This window comes from Protopterus annectens, chromosome 2.part0 (assembly GCF_019279795.1).
Source record: "Protopterus annectens isolate FY-2018-M chromosome 2.part0, PAN1.0, whole genome shotgun sequence".
Classification (NCBI taxonomy): domain Eukaryota; kingdom Metazoa; phylum Chordata; order Ceratodontiformes; family Protopteridae; genus Protopterus; species Protopterus annectens.
In genome coordinates this window covers 1,929,651,263-1,929,674,564 of record NC_056728.1, presented here as the reverse complement: position 1 = coordinate 1,929,674,564, position 23,302 = coordinate 1,929,651,263, and positions in this window count along the sequence as shown.

Sequence of the window (23,302 nt, the reverse complement as noted above, 5' to 3'; positions counted from 1 at the left end):
CCTAGGAACTCACAGTGGGCCATAGACAACAGCTAACAATGCTGCTAGAAGCTACCTGCAGAACAGGAAAGGGGAGGTGCCATACTGCAAAGAAAAGAGAACTGTCACAGCAGAACAAAGCAAACTTGCAGTAGATCAGCTACATAACACATTTCCCAACACAAGCCTAGGTTGTGAAAGTACAAAACAAAACAGCTGGCAGCTGGATGCATGCCTGACAATGGGAGGGGAATCGGGTTGAAAGTTGAAGTAAAGGGCAAGAGATGAATCACAGCAGCCAAGCGTAAGTCAACACAAAAGGCCCCACAATAGCAGTACCTGCTGTAAAACCAATAATTAAGATACCCTGCAGCTGGAATAGCACAAACACACCCAGTTACACCAGCATCATCCATTGCACAATAGTATAATGTGTGAAAGCCCTACACACACACTTGTGTGTTCCAGACACTCTGCACCATTGGTGTATACAGATGGTGTACTTTTAATATGTACATGTTAGGGGCCACCATAGCTTTGATTCACCATAATGTGTTGGAGACTGACGGTGGTGTGGAGGATGATGCTGACAACCATCTCAGGCACCGGAGGAGGAGAAGAGTGTTCAGACCCAGGGTAACCTACCAGGGGCTACATGACCTGGAGATAGTAGAGTGTTACAGGGTGGACTGGGACATCATACAGCAACTTGTTGAGCTGTGCCAGCCACGCCTAAGAGACAGAAGTAACAGAAGGGAACCCACCCCAGTGGACATGAAGGTATGTGTAAGCTTGAAAATACTAGCCACAGGTACCTTCCAAAGGCCAACTGGGGATATCATGGGGATCTCACAGGCATCAGCATCCAGGGTACTCCACCAGTTCCTGGATGCCATGTTACCACATGCCAATGAGCACATATAATTCCCCCGAATGCAGGAGGAGTTGGCCAGCAATATGCAGCTCTTTCACCATGTGGCTGACTACCCAGAGGTACTGGGTACAATAGACTGCACGCACATACACATCAAGTCACCACCTGGTGAGCAGGGTAGACGCTACATAAACCGCAAGGGATACCCCTCCATCAACTGACAGTTCATGTGCAATGCCCAGGGCATTATCATGGATGTGTGTTCTGGTAGCCCTGGAAGCTATCACGACTCCCACATCTGGCATGTCTGACAGCTGTATCAGGTATTTTCCAGGGGGGACATCCCATATGACCACCTGGTGGGGGATGCTGGCTATGCACTGGAACCGTGGATGATGACTCCTCCCATCAGAAATGCACACACAGCCATGCAAGAATGCTATAATGAGGCACACACAGAAATCAGAATCATCATAAAGCACATTTCTGGGATACTGAAATCACTGTTCCATTGCTTGGACATATCCGGTGGAGCCTTGCAGTACTCTCCAGGCACGTGTGCCCACATCTTCATAGTATGTGCCATGCTACACAATATGATCCTGAGGAAACAGCTGCAGCAGGGACAGAATGGTGAAGGCCCTCACATCCCACCACCGTTGCCAAGGGACCCACAGGCACAGAGGGACTCAGACCTTGAACACCCTGTTCTAGCCCCAGTAGGCAGAATGAGGCATGCCCAGTATGCCCATGCCTTGACAAAGAGGGACCGTATAGCACACACACTGACAGTGTAGGCACTCATGGACTGACACCCTTCTCCACCTGCACACACAGCAAACATGGATGGCACACACACACACGACCACCTGTAAATTGTCATGTATAGGTGGTCTTCTGTGTGCATCCTACATCGGTAGCCATCAACTATTGTACACACAACCGCCATTGGCACAAGGTAAGTCAATACCTGAACAGTAAATTAAGCTATCAGCATGTGTCCATACTGTATGTAGAGGTTCATAGATACATAGGTAGGTACATGTCCAACTGCCGAGGCCACTCATAAGCATAGGCAAAAAGTGTCTGCTGTCACCACCCCATCAACTAACTAACTGTCCCTCTGTGGAACAGAGCCAATTGTGGAATCCCTGGGGTGTATCCACTGTTCCCCACCCACTCTGCAAGGATTCCCTGGAGTGTTAGTGAGGGGTTTTGTATAATGTAATCAGGGATGTAGTTCCAAATAATGGGGAGTATCCCTGACAGGAATCTTCGCAGATGTTTACATGTTACATAGTATACCTTAAACACAGCATGCATATATAGGTAGTTCTCCACAGAATAATAAACATGTGGACACACAACTGCTGAAATGTGCGTTAATCACCCTTGCTTTACCAGTGCCTGCTCTGAGAGGTAAGATATCACTGCCAGAATTAGAATACGCAACCATATACACAATCTTCACAATAACATACCACTAAGCTGCCTGAGATGTACCAATGGCAGTTGTGTATACTGAAAGGATAAAACAAAAAGGTAGGAATGTGTTGAAATAGGACAAACTGGCATGTACCCAATGAAAGGTGTATGTTATATATATATATATATATATATATATATATATATATATATATATATATATATATATATATATATATATATATATATATATATATATATATATATATATATATATATATATACATCATCACATATATATAGAGAGAGAGGGAGAGAGATATGTCGATACATGGGCATATACATATATATGTAGCTATATAGATAGGTTAAAAACATCTACATAACCATGGAGGTACATATAAATGAGTTACCTACCACATACCGACTGCTTTACATACTGACGCGCATAATCCCGAGAATTAAGGTCCGAAGGAACACAGTACCGAAACACCAGATGCGCGAGGTGTAAAATCATGATGTTAAGGGACAGTTAGTCAATGCTTCTGGTGTTGCGGTTCAGGTAGGTTACTGTGTGTAAGTGTGTTTCTTAGAGCTGTAGTGTGTATAAGTGTGTGTTCTGGGTGTGGTGTGTGTTCTTGGGGGACTGTAATGTATGGGTGTGGGTTAGCTTTGTGCATCTGTTTGCACGATCTAGGAGGTAGAATATTAAAGTAGGGGGTGTGGGGGTGCAGACACCTACATGGGGGGGGTCTAGGGGGGATTGGCCACCTGCTCATAAGTAGTATAGGATGGTTTGTTTGGATGTGGTGGGTAGCAGTGTGTCTGTGTGTGCGTGTGTGTTCCATGTTCATGTTACTTTCGAGAGTTACTGTCACTGTCGGTAATGTGGGGTATGGAAGTCTGGGCCTGGTTCTCTGTGCGTCGGAACTGTGTGGTTTCGAGATTCCGTAGGTATCCCGTGTACAGCGGTTGAAGTGTTCTTATATGTGCATAACGTGGACCATAGCAATCACACATTCCGCAACTACCAACCTTTATGAACAAAGGATATAAAGAGTATACGCTATACACTATTACAAATATGTGCTATGGACATGACCTAATGATAGTGTTACCACCTGTCCCACTTTGCGAGGGACAGTCCCTCTTTGGGCGGTTGTGTCCTGACCAAATATATTAAACGTGGCAAATGTCCTGGGATTGCAAGACATAATTATGACCCATATGTAATGTAATAGTTGCATACAATAGTTCTTTCTGTATCTAAAATACCTACATGTTACAAGAAACAGGATAAGCAACTAAACTGCTACAAGAATAAACTTATATTTAGGCAATAAAGGAAAGTTCTATCCCTTGTACGGACCGTGGGTTTTTGTCGGCTTGTAAATTCTGATGTGTGTCCCGAAAATGTCCCACTATGGCCATATGAAAAGGTGGCAACCCTAGCCAAAGAGGGTCAGTCACTAACACAACTACAATGACTGCAAATACCTATGACAGAAATACACAGCTTACATGTATCAACACTTTATTGCATTCTGATGTATTTCCGAAGGGATTCAAGGACTAACATCACCTGCATGCTATACAGGAATCACATAACAGTGCCTTAATGAATCAGCATTCAATTACCATAGTATTAGTTCACTAAAGGATAGGTGATCAAATAGGGAAGGAACCCTCACGCACATATCGATTATGTATAAAAGCAGTTCCTACACACCTGCATCTGCTATGCAGACCCACCAACATCACCCCCACACCCAAACAAATTACAGTACAAACTGTAATAACATCACAAATCATTCACTCACTGTACGACATCTGCAGAAGCCTTAGCATACCTTGTGAGAGACACACTAACATGGCCCTATGTGAAATAGTTGCTGTTATACAATGGAACAGCTGCTGATGTTATAGGGTTTGTTTGCTCTAATCCCATTTCAGAGGGTTGTGTGTACACAGGGATGTGTTAGCAATTACTGAGTAACAGCACAGTATGCTACACTTGTACTCCAAATCAAGGATGTCTGGTGAGCACACTGTAAACCACATAATAGTTCATGCATAGCCATACAGCCTTGAGCTGCCCAAACATCCTTGCCAGACTTAAACATCTGCAGAAGTATCAGGTACAAACAAACTCTGCATAAGTAGCAATGTTCTGAAATATAACAGCTGTACTCACATGTAGAACAAAATCGTCTAGCCATTACACACAATCCACAGGAGTCATGAAGCTAATATATCTCTGTCTGTCTCCATATAGCTGTTGAAATATATCACAAACAACACATCTAGGCTGTTTTCCTTGAAATTAAGGCAAACGGACAACACCCAAAATGAGTACTCAGTTATACACCACTGTTGCCATGGTATTGGCTAATGGAGTAGCTGCACAGCTGATGTGCATCTAATTAACTACTTTGGAACACCAATTGGTGGTCAGGATACCACATGTTACCGATATTTAACTAGAAAAGGATGGGTTATCACACATTCAAAACATCCGTATATACCAGCAGAACGTTACAAAGAAGATTGAAACACAAACTGAAAAGGATTGAATCAACAGTTAACAACACCTTGGGTTACTAATAAGGTATGTAGAACAGTCAGTATGTCTGTGTATTTAGTACCTTTTCTGTAGTATTTCAAGTGCACACAATCCATATAGTGGAAACAGTTATCTTGTAGTGATGTATTGTTGAGCATAGTAATGCTTGTAGTATTTGTGTGTACTGCTGTAGGTCACAAGGCAAACACCGCATACACCACAAGGGATGTTATATAAGGGCTTTGAACAGAAATATTCCTCACCAGCCTCTATCAGTGGCAGGGCTGATCCAACAAGTATGTGCCATAACAGGGGATAGTATATGCTGATATAATGTAACGGTAGCCATATGTATGGGTGTATTACTGAGAATAACATGTCGAATGTTGGGCCACTGTGCAATTATGATTTGCATTGTGGGATATTGTGCCAATAACAGTGTAATGTACAGTATTGTAGGCAGATATGTATTACAAGTTACATAGCATTACTGTTATGTTAGGCAAACATTAGTTATGTCTGTTGGCATTTACAATACACAATAACAGGATACATATGTCTTTTAGTCACCTGACAGTTTATCAGCATGATAGCAAAGTAAAATGGAAGAGCTAGTTAACTATCCATGCACATAAGACATGTAATATGTGCAAAGGTAGGTACTAGGCTGTCTTACCAAGGGTATTTATAAGCCTAGCTAGAGTGTGTTGGCTTTCACCACCCCCATAGGTTAGTTCCCTGTGCCTCTGAATGGCAGAGCCATTAGTTCCCTGTGCCTCTGTCCAGCAGAGCCACTGCAGTGATCCCCGGGGTAAATGTCTGTCTCCCATCCACATGTCAAGGTTGCCTTGAAGAGAGCTAGTGAGGGGCCCTGCATGATGTACACTGGAATCATGTTCCAAAGCATGAGGAGTTTCCGGGTCAGGAATCTATCCGTCCAGCACGTCCTAGTCATTGTTGTGGCTAGGTGTATATCCTTAGAGCATGTGGCTCTCAGGGGCCTCTGTTTAGGTGGAGCATATCCAGCAATACTGGGTTGGACATGGGCCTTGTATGTCAAGCAGAGATCACCTGTGAGTATGTGGTATACAACGGAGTATAGCTGGAGTTTCTTAGTTTGGGTTGCATAGGTCATCTGTTTGAGTTCAGTAATCCTCTTGGTGTGGTACTGTTGTGGTCTTCCAAGCTGTTACAGTTGACTTGTAAGGTATATCCCAAATGGGGTGTTGTATCCTTTAATGGGTCTAATAAGTCATGAGTAGAGAGTCACAATGGCCTCCATTGATCTGGATGTGAACCCATTAGAGATTAGGGGGGTCATGTAGAAGGATGTTCTAACCACCTTGTCATTTTGGGTATCAAAGGAGAGATTGCTATCTACTGGGGTTCCCGGATCCCTTATTACCTTTTCTGCATGTAGGGGACTAGCACCTATGTGGTAGTCCGTGGGTAATTAGTTATATCCAAAGGGGATGACTATGCACTTTTAGGCATTCAGCTTGAAGTCATGATATTGACACCAGGCATCCATCTCTGTGCGACCCTTCCAGAGGGTGTCTGTAACAGCTGGGGAAACAATTATGTCCCCTAGTTTACAGTCGTCTGCAAACCTTTGCAACCAAAGCCCTCCTGTGCTTGTCTGTATGTCAGAGAATTATATACCGAACATGAGGGGTCCTAGGACTGAGCCCAGGGGGATTCCACTTGTAACTGGTATACAGTCAGACCTAGGGTATGCAACTCACACTGTGTAGTTCTGTCCATGAGCCACTTTGCAAACCATCACATGATGTAGGGGTTAATGTTCAGGCGGATGGATATGTTGATAATACCAGAAGGAGAAATGGTGCTGAAAGCCTATGAGAGATCTAGGCAGGCTGTGTGAACCTCCTTACCCTCATCTAGTGCCTTGGTAACTGTCTTCAAGAAGTCCACCAGGATTAGGAGGCATGGTCTGCCCTTAACAATGCCAAACTGGGAGGGGTCAAAGGTTTGGAGGTACCCAATGTCTCTGTGACTGAGATCCATGATGTGCTCCATAGCCTTGCAGACCAGGCAAGTCAGGCCTATAGGGAAATAGGTCCCATGGTCCATTGTGGAACCACCTTCGTGGAGTGGGATAACTGTTGCTGTGTGCCATTCAGGGGGCACTAAGCCCGATGCAAGGCTATTATTGAACATGATGCATAGGTGGGGAGCCAGTACATTCTGAAGTTCATGTAAAATGCAGCCTGGGATGTTGTCCGGTCCCATGGATGCTGTGATATTGGCTTTAGAGTGTGCAGCTTTGAGAGGGAGGAGGGAAAGTTAGCATTGAACCTATCCGCCAGGATGTTGCCAATATCAGTTGGTTTTGTAATGTTCATGCCTTTGTGCTGTAACTCAGAGCAGATCTGGCTGTTGACATCGAGATATGTGACATAGCTATAGAATGCTTTGTGGTTGTTGTTGGAATTAGTGGCGATTTTGTTTTTGTAGCTAGCTTTGGAGGATCTTATAAGAGATCTCACCTTCTTACTGAGGCTGACCAGGGAGCTCCTCCACGCATGGGATTGTACTCTCATTTTCAACAGTGTCTTCCTCCTGTAGTGCAGTTTGTTTATGGCAGGGGACCACCAGATTGGTTTCCTTAGTTAGGATAGCATCTTGGTTCTGTTTGGGATAGCACAATCCATGCACTCGTGTAAGTGCTTATAGAGTGCATCTGTGTAGGATTCAGCAGTTGTAACAGTATTGTCCATCTGCATGGGTGTCATGATGTTCACCACATCTGTCTTAAGAAGCATGAAGTTGGCTTTGTAGACTTATTATACTGTGGTTCCCTTAATGGGTGGTTGGGGCAGGATGTGGATGTCAATGGTGTTCAGCTCATGGTCGGATTTGACCAACGAGGAGTTGACTTTACGTGTGGAGTACCAGTCACTCATGTTGGTAATGTCTAGGTCTAGGATATTGTTGCCCCTGGTGGGTGTGTGGATATGTTGATTCAGAGCATTGGTGTTTATGAATTCCAGAAAGCATTGAGCTAATGAGTTGGTACACGAGTAGTTTTCCAGTTAATGGTGGGGTAGATTCAGTGAGACTATGTGATGAGTGTGGTGTGGCACGAATGTTTACCTTCTCCACATAACTGTCAGGGTCAGGCTTGGTTGGAGAGAGCTTTACTTCCAGTTTGGCTAGATGAGTGCCTCTCTCACAGGTTGCAGTGTTGGGTAGTAGGCGGAGACGCTTGTCTGTGTACATGAGGCAATGTGTACATTGTCACAAGATGTCCAGATTCATCAGATAGACAGGTGAAAACACTGGCAGTTGACTCTTGGACATGCCTGAATATAGAACTACTTTACCCTAGATAAGTGAAGAAAGTGAGTACAAGAGCTATTTTACTCTAAGCAAGTGAGAAAAGTATGCACAAAACCTGTTTACCTCTCGGTAATGAGGAAGATTGAATGCTATAGTAATTATTAGCTTACGTAGTGCTTACAAGTTCTGAAAAATTGCTGAGCATGAATAAGCAATCCAAATAGGGTCTTGGGTAACATAAACACACGCCCCCCCCAACAGGTACACAAGCATATATCCATGTACACCACAGGGCCCCTGTACCCACAACTATGCAGATACAAGCTGCACTCAGACTGCATGGGACCTGTCCACATCACAGGTTGTATCATACACATATGGCAAAACAAGATGCTCTCCACGTACACATCATGTAAAACATAGCTCCATGTCAGGCTGTGTACACACTGAATGGTGCCCACCAACAGGTATCACAACCCACAAAGGGGGAGACACCACTGATAATGGGAAGTACTGCACTACTACCCTGCTGAGTCTGGTCTGGAAGGCCATGAACCTTGATTAAATAATTGATGTCAGCAGTACAGATGTAGATGACAGTAAGGTTGATGTCACACTGCATATCATAACCTTGCCAGGTCATAAGACATCATCACCCATACTGTGTACCACCTACACTCGGTATACTAGATGTACAGTCCTATGTCACAGGAGTGTTTTGCAACATGACTGCTGGCAGAACCAACTCTACAGAAGGTGTCTGAATAATACATGCTCATCACACCAGTGGCTGCTACAGTATGTCAGGGTTAATGAATTCTATTCCCCCTCATTGTAGTCCATACCTCACAGACAAACAGAAGGCATCTGCCTATTGAAGTATGCGAATGACTCTGACCTAGGAGCAATAGCCGACTCAGGAGTGTTGTGGGCAACATACAGAAGGGGCTTTGTGGGTGAGGTGTGTGTGACATATGGCCACAATCTGAGAGCTACATATTGCATTGTCGCCCCTAAGTTAATAACCCTGTACCCATGAACTACCACCTAGGCAGCGATCAACATAATGGACACATGTGTGTAAGGGATGCAGCTGGGCAGTTGTCTTTCCTGTAATAGCTACGTCACCATACCTGTCAGGTAGTCATATGTGGCAACCCTATTAATGACAGGGTGCCATCCATGAATTTGGAGATCATTGTCCAGCCATACACAACACTCAAGTGACCCATATCAGATCACATATTTTCTTTAAGGGGTATTGGCCATGTGCAGATGGCCTACACCAGCCTTCCCATTCCCCATCTCCACTATGTAGCATGATGCATACCCTGAATAAATCCATGTCCAACACAGTGATGTTGGACATGTTACATGTACACATCCTGATCTCGAACACATACTTCATGGACATCCACCTTCCACATGCTGGACAGATCCTTGTCCCATACACTTTACATAGTCCTGCCATACTATGCATTCCTGTCCGTCAAAGCTGCACATCGCTCCCCTCTCAGACATGGTGTGATGACTGCTTGGCAAATGTACCATTAACCCTGTGGATCAGTAATGTGGCACTGCTCTACCTGGCCCCACATACCAGCCTGTCGGCTACTGCCAGGTAACCTTTCATCCTAGATTCATACATGGCCCATGGCATATAGCCCACTAATTGACTTTGACTGTACATGCTATAGTTGATATCCATCCCTGCAAATACCATTTTCCTAGCCAGTGTCCCATGTGTATCACATGTGCAACACAGGTGATACATGGCATGATGTTGAATTGCTGTACAGTGCCATGTAGATGTATATGTCAGAAAACATACATGTAAAACCTTATGTGAGCATGTCTGCAGGGTCACAGGTCATGCCTGTTAAGGCAGTGTAAGTCCTTATATGTGACATATACACGGCATCAAAGTCGACTGCATTAATGTGGACACATCCAGCCATGTGCTGATAGGTAGGAACACCAGTACAGGCAAACAGACATGCCCACATCAAGACAGCAGCCACATGGAGTATGAGCAATGTAATCAGGTGACACACACACACATATGGTGATAATATCCACTCACCATTGAGTGTCACATGTGTGTGACACAAACACGTAGGTGTCATATAGGTTTTCAAACATAACTATTTAAATGTAATAAATGCGATACACATGTATGTTCAGCTGTAGCTCTGTATGTCTCTGTGAGTTACTGTGACCTGTCTCCATCATTATGTCTTCCAGGTATGCCACGTGCAAGGCTACCCCCTTTTACCCGCTTGGAGGATGAGGCCCTCATCCCATACCTACTTGACAATCATGATATCCTGTTCAGCCATATGCCACAGGATGTGCAGCAGCAGGATGCCCTGTGGATGAAACTTCGTAGGAGGGTTAATGATGTGGGTGGCCACAACCACACATACCAGCAGGTGCAAAGACACTGTACAGACCTCATTAGATGGGCGAAACAGCGTGCGAATGCAGTCACCAGGGAACAAGGTGCAACAGGTGGTGGACCACCAACCCAGCCCCCACTCACACGTACCATGGAGCTACTGGCCAACCTGGGGACACCTGCAGAACCACATCCACAAGCCTTAGCCGATATTGTGGAAGTAGGTGTCTCTCAACCACTGAGCCTGGAGTTGCCTGGTAAGTCAGTACTGCACCTATAACAACTATATTCCATATAGCTGCATGTGTCACTGTACAATATGCAATGTAACATCATATGCAAGGCATGTATACACACATGCTGCATACTATAGTATACTACTCTGTGTATGCACACATGTGCATACACCATAGTATAGTCTAATGTACTGGTGTATGTGTTATGCACATTGCACCCTGTAGCCATTATACAGGTGTGGATAATGTTCATACTGCTGTGTTACTCCTATTTTGGTACCTCTGGCATTCAGCTGCAACAGCAGCCTGTTGCAGGTGAGACTGTTATTATTTATCAGGAATCGTAATGCACAGATCTATCTGCTATGTGGCCATTTACAACAAGTACATATAATGCATGGTCCTGTCACAATATACAGGTCGGACCTGCAATGCATCACAATGCCTACCCATGTGCAACACTTGCAAACTATGTGAATCATCTCACCGACATGAATCCTCACAAATTGTCATTGCCAGATGTGTGGACAGCTGTGCATACAATGGTGGAGGTGCTGTTCACTGTAGGGGCATGTACTACAGATCAGAACTACACAAGTGGGGAATACAAACAGTACTACACAGTGGGCTGGAGTATGTCCAGCCCACAGGATTCACTGGTGAGGATCATAGCCCTGCTATGAATTTCACACAATTTGATGTGCTATCATGACATGTCCATGACATCTAGTGGCCTGACTGCAACACTGCCTACCTAACTTGAAAACATATCCCCCATACCACCCTTTTTCTGCATAACCCTGTCATCAGTGGAGCATATGAGATCTATAGGTGTATGCCATATGGGACAACACAGACATGTGAAATAGATACCGTCACAATAATTTGGACAACACATGTACACACATGGCCATGGAGGATGGCCAGAGACATGGAACAACACACACAGTAGATGTGATATGCTTGTCTGTACACCCTGTCGCACAACGGATACACATGGTACAACTATGCCATTTGTGTAATGGTTATATTGTAGATGTGGAACACTAGACATCCTACAGGCCTGTGTACATCTTGTGTAGGTGTAACATCAATCCACCACATAAGATGTGTTGAACATCTTGTGGGTGGCACGACATGACAGCAGTCACCTGTACAGTATCCACATCAGCCCACAGATACATTCCCCTTGCTGGTGTCGGACATCAATGTCATACCTGCTCCTCGTGTGTGTGTGTGTGTGTGTGTGTGTGTGTGTGTGTGTGTGTGTGTGTGTGTGTGTGTGTGTGTGTGTGTGGTACACAGATGCCATGTGGGACATGGTATACCGATGTGTTCTCCATGTCTGGCCATAGTTGCCAGGCAGCAGCAATATGGTTGTAGATGTGCAGGGGTGTCATCCTTATACCCATCAGTGACCTGTGTCACAACTTCCACATCATGGTTTAGTGTGTATACACCTCAGTGACATAGGTCACATTCCACAGTATATATGTATTGTATCTGAACACAGTCATGGCTATGAACTGTGTCTGCAACTCACACTGTATAGCAATAGAGATGCCTCATGATTCCCTGCAATGTCCATGCACATCAGCTAAATGTGCAGTATATCTGTAGGGCGGACAGACAACACTGCATTGGAACACCATTGCCCCACTGTATATTTGACAGGACACCATTGCGTTAAACATGTATGCATGTCATTGCACATGTCAGCAGATCACATGTCATACTACATGTGATTGTCAAGGTCATATGCCACACATCAGGCAGGTGTACTGTTAACCTGTGCTGGTCTACATGGTGTAACACAGGGATGTATGCTAACTAATACTATGATGGTATAATTTGCATGCCGTCTGCTATGACACATGCATGCTGTTGTGTGCAACCCAGGGATGTATGATAACTACCACTATTATTGTCTGCGCTGCATTCCGTCTGCCATATCACATGCATGTTGCATGCCTTCTGTCATATCACATGCGTGTGTGCCTCTGTGTGTGTGTCTGTTGTATAGATTGTACAGTTCTTGTCTGCCCTCACAGGTGATGTAAGTGAATTGCCCTCCTGCGGTACATCTGATGTTAGTGTCTCCACAGACTCTAGCAGTGGTGATGAACGTATGACTGAGTCACAGGCAGAGTTGTCAGGGGCTGAAACTGTGCCATTGGTTGCCATTCCAGCTATATCCCCTTCATCCCTGCACACAGATCCCATGCCTGCACATACCCCATCACCAGTGGCCATAGAGGAAGGACAGTTAGCACGTGGTAGCTTGGAACAGGAAAGTGTGGGGGCTATGGAAGGTGTGCCTGCACACCATGGTGTCAGCCAACTGACTGGTGGTGCCCCACACAGGCATGTGGCCAGTGCTGCTCATAGGAGGACCTCTGGCAAACATGCTCCTGCAAGACAGAGCCAGCAGCTGGTGTCACCAGATGCATGTTTTGGGCTGTAATGGAGGCACAGGCATGTGCTGAGTGGCGCAACAGAGAAGATCAGAGGCTACAGAGGGCTGCTGTCTGTTCTTTAAACAACAACATCCAGGCAATGGTAAATGCTCAACAGCAGATTGCTGAAGCTTTGGATAGACGGTTGGGTGACATGGTTGGAGTCCTTGACCATGATATGACAATCCATGAGCGTGAGCTGTCTGTGTTGGAACATCTGGTGGGAGTACCCAATCTGCACCTCTGCCTGGTAGTGCCCGTACAACCCCTGGTAGGCACAGGTCACATGTCCATGGCTGGACACCATGAACTGTAAAAGCTTGTCTTTACAGTCTACAGCTGTCAATAATACCCCTGTGTAGGTCAGAAACATGGCAGAACTGTGTGCATACATGCACGCACACACTGGAAACATATATAGGGCACCGCAACACACACATGCATAACATCCACACACACCCAATTAGATCAAAGGCCCCAACCCACACACATGATGTCATCCAATGGTGCAGCCTAGCCTCTGGCAAATATTATCACCCTGTGCATATGATGATGTCTGTGCTGCATCCCTGACAGCCACACCATTGGTGCAGGGACATGCTCATATGGTCTGATGCACAGGGTGAATAGATTAGGAAGATAAGTGTAGTTTACAATTGTTGAGTACTGTTGACAGGCAGCAGAAATACCATGTACTACAGGTGTACAATGCATTTCGTACTGTTAACAGTATGTGTCTTGTGTAACAACAGTAACTGCATGTTGGTCATGATGTTCTGCTGTCCTCCTTCAGGTCTAATTGCACGTGCTGGTGGATGTCAGTGTTTGCAGTTAGTGTCCCATATGTCAATATGGACTACTCACAGGCATGGATGAATATACCAGCATGCACCTTGTAGCTGCCACATACCAGTGAGAATGTCCCATGTTACAAACATGTCTACTGATCCATGAGCATGATAGCTGTGTATTAAGCTACTGTGGCCAGAGACATGACATCCATAAAGGGTGACATCACAGGTACAGTTACATGGAGTGGTGAGGTAAGAGAGTGGTCTAGCTGATTACAAGGGTAGAGGTCAGTGGGAAGTGTGATGCCTCATTGGGAATCAGTAATACACATTCCCATGATAGGATGCCAACACACAACTGCACCCACACATGCAGGTATTGACACACATGTATTCAGTGACACAGTAACACACCCACACACTCACGGATTCACCGACACAGTAACACACACTCACACACAGTTGCTACTGGTGAGGTGAGGACCCCTGCCTATGTGCAAATCATCAATACAGTACTGTGCACCTACATGACGCACCACATAGAATACACGTGTACAGGTAGTCAGTATGGCCTAAGATCGGGGACATTGACATGGATAATAGAATGTTGCCTGGATGGGGGGAGGGGTCTTATCAGTTCAGTATGGTAACATACATCCTCACCCCAGGGACCAGACAGCCCTACATACACACACTGTGGCATTCAGTATTGAATACACCTATATCACGCAAATACAGATACCTTACATGTGTGAGATACACTCCCCTGCCTATGTCCTGCTTTCTACATTGCAGTCTGTACAGATGTGTACACTAGTGTACAGGAGAGTGAGTAACAATTAAGATGTATTCCCCACCATACGTGACATATAAGGACACACACGCAACCACACATGCCAGTACTGTGAATCTCAGACCTGCCTAGCTCAAGATATGTATGACAGACGTACAGCAGTATTGCACGCATTACAAACTGTACTGATGCTTCCTGTGGCAACAGTGCTGATATATGTACACAGGACGTCTTAACTATTAACAGGCGTCAAGTGATTTACCTTCGCTGTCACCCTGACCATCGTCTAAGTTGTGTGTTATGTCCTTCAATTAATAAAACCATTACTTACCGGTTACACAGGTTATTGTAGAACTGCTTGTGACAAACCTGTGAGCTGTCTACAGCAAACATCCATCTGCAAAGATGCCCCACCACTTAGTTATTTCCACACATCTGTCCATACCTGAGGTACATCTTCCCATAATTCAGCATATCACCATATACAGTTGGCAATGTTGATGCTGCATTGCAACTGCATGATGTACTAGGATACACGTCACCTGCATACATCAGCAACTGCACACGCATGTTATCTGAATGCACAACACTATATATACAGGTGTGTAGGTCCTACAAGCCTGACATTTGGTCATGTTTGTAGGCATTGCAATTGGTGGAGATGTGTAATGATATACATTACACATGGACTGTTGTATGATATGATGGGTGTAATGGGTGACCAGTGCAGGGGGAATGTTACCTCTGTCAACATTGATATCACACCTTATGTACTGCTAGCATTCAGCAGCCATGGACCTACATTCCATGTGCATGTGTGTAATGGCTGTAGCCACCTGTATGCACAAAGGACAACAACAGCTATGCTATTTACATGTATGTTGTGTGTGTGGGGCATGTACATACCCAGAACAGGTACATGTATGTCATATTCATACATGAGGGTGTGTACTGGTGTACAACAACAGTCATCTGCTAATGGTGGAAAGTACCGAGTGCCCCTGGTATGTGTACAGCTGACCTGGTTACAGACAGTGGTATCATTGCATTGCATAACACATGATGCAACTGTGTCAGTACATGGGTACTCTCTACAGTTGATGTAGAGCTTGGTACAGTACACAGGCAAGGATCACATGGTGGTGTACTCTTATATGTCCTACAACATGTATGGATGCATGTTGGTGGTCCGAGGGCATGGTGGTGTCTGAGGTTTACATCCTAGAATGCAGCATGTGACACTGTGTCCTGCACATGACTCATCTGTGATGCCGTTCATGGGGGGACCGGTCAGTACATGTGAGTGGCCTTTATGTATGTGGGGACACCACCTGGTGCGGTCCGTACCTGTGTTATGGCCCACATGTCTGGTTCTGAGGTATATGGTGGTATTGCTAGGTTCTGAGGTATATGTTAGTAGTGCTATTGTGCACTACAGAGCCATCATCCAGGTGTTCCTCACTGCACAGACGTCAGTGCTCCCCATTGTTTGATCTACAGTGACAGGCTGTGATTATGAATGCTACACATCTAGCACTGGTTAGCATAAGAAAACAATGCAGTTGTCCTGTAGGTGTAATGGAGTTATCCTGTGTTTAGGACATTTGCCTTGGAATGGCACTGTGTGGGTGGATGCAACTTGGGTATTATCCCCACTCCCTTGAATCATGGATGCATGTGATATGTGTCAAAGGCCTGTCTACTGTCAGCCATGTCATCCCAGAATGACAGCAGATGTTGTGTAAAAGACCGGTGTCAAATATATGTAGAGCAGCTTTCCCGCTAACAATGACAACTGCTAACACCAGACCCCATTACAATGTGTTCTTTACATCTACCTGTAATAGCATGCCCACTGTGGCCTTCTGTGTTTAGCATCAGAGTGCATCCCAGTCAGCCCTGTGCTACTAAGAGTATGAGCATGCCCAGTATATCCTTGTGTAGATGGACACATAGTAGTGCATTCCGACCACCCCTGTTCTACTAAGTGTTCGAGCATGCCCCCTGTGCTAATAAGTGTATGAGCACGCTCAGTATATACTTGTGTAGATGGACCCATAGTGCATTCTGAACAGCCCTGTGCTACTAAGTGTGTGAGCATGCCCAGTGACACCTTGTGTTGGTTATGTGCCTCTGTGTATGGGCATGGCCATTGTAACCCTGTATAGTGGTAGTAGTCGTCCATTCCACAGATGGGCATACTCCAGGTCAGGATGGATTCCTACTTTAAACACACAGGTTCACAGGTATGTACATCTTAACTGCCAGCATCCCTGTTGATGTCCACATTCCCAGAAGGTCATAATGACAGCCTTGAAATGTGTAGTCTGTGTGGCGCGACTTTTAAGTATGTAGTATTGTAATAGTAATCTGTAAATAGGCAGGTGTTCCATTCCCACCACTGGCGTGTGTGTGTGTGTGTGTGTGTGTGTGTGTGTGTGTGTGTGTGTGTGTGTGTGTGTGTATGTCTGTCCCTGTTTGCCAGAGGACTGAGTAATGCCTTTAGACTGCTCACACTCCATACATTTCTTATACCCACCTTTGGCAAGGTTGATGATGTCACTCATCTACAAATACACCTCTGGGAGTGCTGTGTCCCAGTAATCTCGGTAGTGCGTTCTGTAACTGTGTAATGCTGTAGTGTAATAAAGTAGTTAGGTTGGTGTTCTAGTCCCACACTTGCCGTGTGTGTGTGTGTGTGTGTGTGTGTGTGTGTGTGTGTGTGTGTGTGTGTGTGTGTGTGTGTGTGTGTGTGTGTGTGTCTGTTTGCCTGAGGGCTGAGTAATGCTTTTAGACTGCTCACACTCCATATATTTCTTATACCCCCCCTTTGGCAAGGCTGATGATGTCACCCATCTACAAATACACCTCTGGGAGTACTGTGTCCCAGTAATCTCGGTAGTGCATTCTGTAACTGCGTAATGCTGTAGTGTAATAAAGTAGTTAGGTCGGTGTTCTAGTCCCACACTTGCCGTGTGTGTGTGTGTGTGTGTGTGTGTGTGTGTGTGTGTGTCCCCATTTGCCTGAGGACTGAGTAATGCATTTAGACTGCTCACACTCCATATATTTCTTACACTCCCCTTTGGCAAGGCTGATGATGTCACCCATCTACAAATACACCTCTGGGAGTACTGTGTCCCAGTAATCTCAGTAGTGCCTTCTGTAACTGCGTAATGCTGTAGTGTAGTAAAGTAGTTAGGTCGGTGTTCTAATCCCAGACATGCCAAGTGTGGGTGCGTGTGTGTGTGTGTGTGTGTGTGTGTGTGTGTGTGTGTGTGTGTGTGTGTGTGTGTGTGTGTGTGTGTGTGTGTGTGTGTGTGTGTGTGTGTGTGTGTCTGCCTGCATGAGACAAGTACAGTGCTTTGTAGTATTCACTGCAGCGCGTGTCCTAAACATGTATTGCTGCAGTGTGATAAGGTAGGGGTTTATATAGAGGACATGGCAAGTGTGTGTTTGTCTGTCAGAGCCTGTTTAGAGGTGGCCGTGACTGTCTTACCACTGGACATGTTTGGAAGCAGCTTTTGTAGTTTTCCTATATGGTGTCCATCTTATGACACATTGGCCACCTCATGAGGAGTGCAGCTGTCAGTCAGCCACGGGACTGTGTTGGCAAGCCATACCCATACATCTGGCAAAAGGCCTGGTGAACTAAGTATGCAGCCCTACTAGTACCTGGTATATGTCCCGCACCCATGTGCCATGCACAAACAAACTTGCCTAGGATATCCCACTATGTTGCTAGTACCATGCACATTGAGGACAGATAGTAGGCATGGTGTGAATGCAGTGGCCTGCAGAGGACATGGCACCCTGTACAGTGGTACAATAGGCACATATATGCGGACATTGTGCCTTCACTATGTTCCACACTGAATGCCTGCAACATATGTGGTGCCATCAAATGTGAACCACAAAGACCAGACAATGCTGTACACATGTGCCCTGTATGGACCCATGCCACTGACACCACGGAATACCTGTATCATACTATCCATGTAGGTGCAGAGCCGACCTGCTCACTATAAGCAGGTTTTGCCACACCAGGCCAGTATTGGCATATCGGGGTATAACAGGCTGTGTACACAACATGTGTCTGCCAAACCAGGTACACCTGTACATGTCACTGTACAGTATTGTGGGACATGCACATCCCAGGCAATGCCCATGTGAAGGACTATCAAACGCAAGACATGGCATGCATTGCAAAACTATGGCCCTACACATTGGTAACCAGGATGTCAGGCTAGATAATGCAGTACCCATCTGTCTGGGACATTGCAGACACTATACCCCTACAATGCACACCATTGTCAGGTGATGCAATGGCAAGGATTACCTCTCACCCAGCCTTGTACAGCCATCTTGCACAGCCAAACACTACATACCCATGGAGCAATGCATACCTGCATGCCAGTACTGGCACCATGTGTCTGCGTGTGGGTTGTGATGCTCCCAAACACAGTCACTTCCAGTATAAACCTCATTGGCATACCAACAGTTGTCAAGCACTTTCACATGCCCTAGCCCATAGAACCTCCAGTTATCCCCTGTGGTGCATGTGGTCCTGTGCATTACTGCAGTGTGTCAAACTAAGTAGTTATGTTGTGTATTTGTGGACCTGGCAAAGGTGTCAATGCGTGTCCATCAAAGGGTGTGGTTGTGGTGACAATGGCATCCATTCATGTGGACAGACATGTGCCACACCTAATGCATGTATACTATATCTGTTGCAGATGTCACTCACTCACCTACACACATATGTTCTTACAGTACAGCAACATGTCACCTTTGTGGCACATGTGGAAATGCCATGCGCATGTAATAGTAATGAGTAGTCAGGGGTTTGACCCCTGTACTGTTTGGCGTGTGGCAGATGATGCTTATGGTTAAGTCTCCAAGCCCTTCCCTGGTGTACATTGCATGTCCCTCCCACACACTGTCTGGTGGATGAAAAGGTGTACACCTGCACAGCAGCAGCATGTGTATTGTAAGTGATGGAAATGGTCAGGTGATGGCCTCTGCACCTAATGCATTCCTCCTCTTGCTGATTGCATGTGGTACAGCTGCGATGGTGTTCCCATAGCCATCTGCATGATAAACACAGTACACTTTCTAGGGAAACATGTTGTTATCTGGCCATGACAGTCGCTGTGAGTGGTACCTGGATGTGGTGTTCTGACACGGAATCACAGATGATATCTGGATGTACCTCCATCATTTTCCACAGTGGGAAATAGCCTAAAGACAGGAGGGTGATGTGTCACACATGACTACAGCATGTAGGTGTAGCTATGCTGCATTGAGACTACTGCCTGTTTAACATGTGTGTGGTAATGGCTATTCTGCATGTTATAATACAGACATGACAGTACTCTGTTCATGAGGGACCACCATCTGTAGGACCATCTGTGAACTGGTCAGTGTGTGCAACCATTTGTTTCCTGTGTTAAACACTGAACACACATCTGTGCACATCAGAAGCATGGTGTGAGGATTGAAGACAGTACATGATGATAGGGATGTGTTATTGCCATCGCATCCCTGACTGGACATGTGTCACATGAGACAGTGGTATGACACACACTGTGTGGGATTCCCAGTGAAAAGCCAATGATAGGCAACTGTTCATAGCTGCGGTCACACGTCTACTACACATTGTACAGTTGGCATGCAGTATATATGCATGGGTTGTGCTCCCTCTGCAAATGTATACCATCTGTTGTGATGGGTTGCTGGTGATATCTATGCATATTGTCGTAGGTAATCCTGTATGCTGTTGTCTATCACTAAACCATATGTGGGTTTAAAATGCAACACCATAGGCTGAATGGGTTGGGAGGTCCCAGCAGAACCTCCAGTCCCACTTCAGCTGACCATGGCACCATGCACTAGCTCATCTGGGGCTCAGCCATAGACATCAACCTCTGTTGGCTCTGCACCACCTTCTGTTGGTACCACCACTGAGGATGGAGCATGTCCCCCCTGGGAGCAGGACCAGACAGGTACATATCTGCTGTTGTGCGGTCCCAGATGTGTTGCGTTGGTGGCTCCCTAAAGGGTCACGAAGCGAGATGCGCTAGTTCAAGGGCAGAGTGTCACATTTACAGGGTGATGCTGCCCCTCCTGGACAGCCCCCAGCACTGCCTCCTTTGCAGCTGTGTAGGTGCAGTGGCAGTTGCCCATGGCTGGGGACCTCCGTCCCACTGTTCCCATGGGCTTTTGAATGCCGAAGACTCATCCCCATCCAGGGTGTATTCCTCCACATGTGTTATATGCCAACCCTGTATGCTGTCTTTTTTGTGATCCTACCTATCCTCCATGGCCATACCTACACCTCTTCCCCAACATCTGACCCTCACCTACAGACACATAAGGCCATTCAGCTCCTAGGACAACATCTGCCCTACACATATCTGTCCTTTACACACATGTGCCCACTGGACACATGAAACCCTTATAATATGCATCACCACATACTCCTTTTATCCTCACCCCTGCCCCTCAGGCGCACTATCCTGGTATGCACATCACTTCTATATGGTCCAGGTACACATGATGAGGATGACCCCATTGTACACACGACACTACCTGTCCTTCTATGGTTATCCCATTTACCTTTATCATGATGATGATGTTGCACACAGCACCTTGCAAGAGTACTGTTCACACATAATGACTGGACAGGTACTGTTGTGTTAATGTACATTACATGCACAGAGTGATGTATACAGCCAATGTAAAACTATTTGCGTGTATGACTGACACATGTCTGTCTGAGGGAGTCTTGTGATCACATAGAGCAAAACCACTACATAATACAGGCGTCGCTGGTGTTTCCAATTTCATTCATTTGTGATGCTTTGTTGCCACATGGTATGTTCCTGATACGTCTCTATATATGTATGTACCTATATGCTGGACATAAACACTCACATATACATCTACATGATGGGATACATACCTATACTGTTGAATGACTGCGCTGTATGATATGTTTGTGGTACTGTCCGTTGTCTGTATATCTGCCATGGCGTATTGGTAATACACATTAGCTGTGTGCAGGGTCCTGGTTCTGACCCTTGCAAAAGACATTTATTTGGTTGCAGGGCAGAACAAGCCCATTGGATACGGAGGGAGTAAGGCACATTAAAGTAGTTGGGAGCGGGTGTGAGTGGGTTTGCACTGTGTTAAGCACTGCTGACCTCTGGTTACAGCCTCTTACACTCGGTTAGCCTCTACATTGCTTTACCAGTGCAATACTCGCATACTGGTAGCCAAACACGCTTACACCCGCTCGCTCCCGCACTTGCAAATGCACCGACTTTGGTGCTTGCATCTGTTACTCACACCCCTGGGTGGGAGCAAGGACCACAATATTACCTTGTGATGCCTATTACATCGGACTACATGACTACAGTATCGGGACTGGCTGCCCATTAGGCGACGACATTGTGTTCGACTGTACGGAATCAGCGGCCTGTCCAGTGAATCAATCATATTTGTGTGTACCTTCTACAATGTGCTCCCACCTTGTGATGCCTATTACATCGGACTACATGAATACAGTATCGGGAATGGCTGCCTATTAGGTGACGGCATGGCGTTCGACTGTACGGAATCAGTGGCCTGTCCGGTGAATCAATCATATTTGTGTGTTCCTCATACAATCTGCTCACACCTTGTGATGCCTATCACATCGGACTACATGACTACAGTCATAGCTGGCCTTAGGCATAGACCAACTAAGCGGCCGCCTAGGGCGCTGCTTTAGTGGGGGCACTTTACCAGTATTTATTTGGTGCAGGTAGACCAGGATGGGGGCACTGGGTGGTGAGGTGGGGGGTGCCGTTGTGCCTTTTGCCTAGGGCACCAGTTGACCTAAGGCCACTCCTGACTACATTATCGGAAATGGCTGCCCATTAGGCGACGGCATGTCTTTCGACTGTATGGAATCAGTGGCCTGTCCAGTGAATTAATCATATTAATTGTATGTTCCTCATACAATCTGCTCCCACCTTGTGATGCCCATTACATCGGACTACATGACTACAGTATTGGGAATCGCCGCCCAGTAGGCGATGGCATGGTGTTCGACTGTACGGAATCAGTGGCCTGTACAGTGAATTAATCATATTTGTGTGTTCAGCATACAATCTGCTCCCATCTGGCTGCTACATGGGAACCGAGACTCTTCAATACAGACAAGTAGTTGGGTTCTGGGAGCCACATCCATCGGCCGAGTCATGCTACCGCATACCTGTTATAGGTTTGCCACCTTTTCAAATGGCCAAGATGGGACTTTAGGGTTACCACCTATCTCACTTTGCGAGGGACACTGTGAAAATAATCAAGACATAGCAAATGTCCTGATTACAGGACATTATTATATTCTACATTTCATTAATAGTTGCATAAAACAAGTTATTTTATATATGAAACTTCTATATGTTATGTGAAGTAGCATAAGCAATTCAAATGTAACTA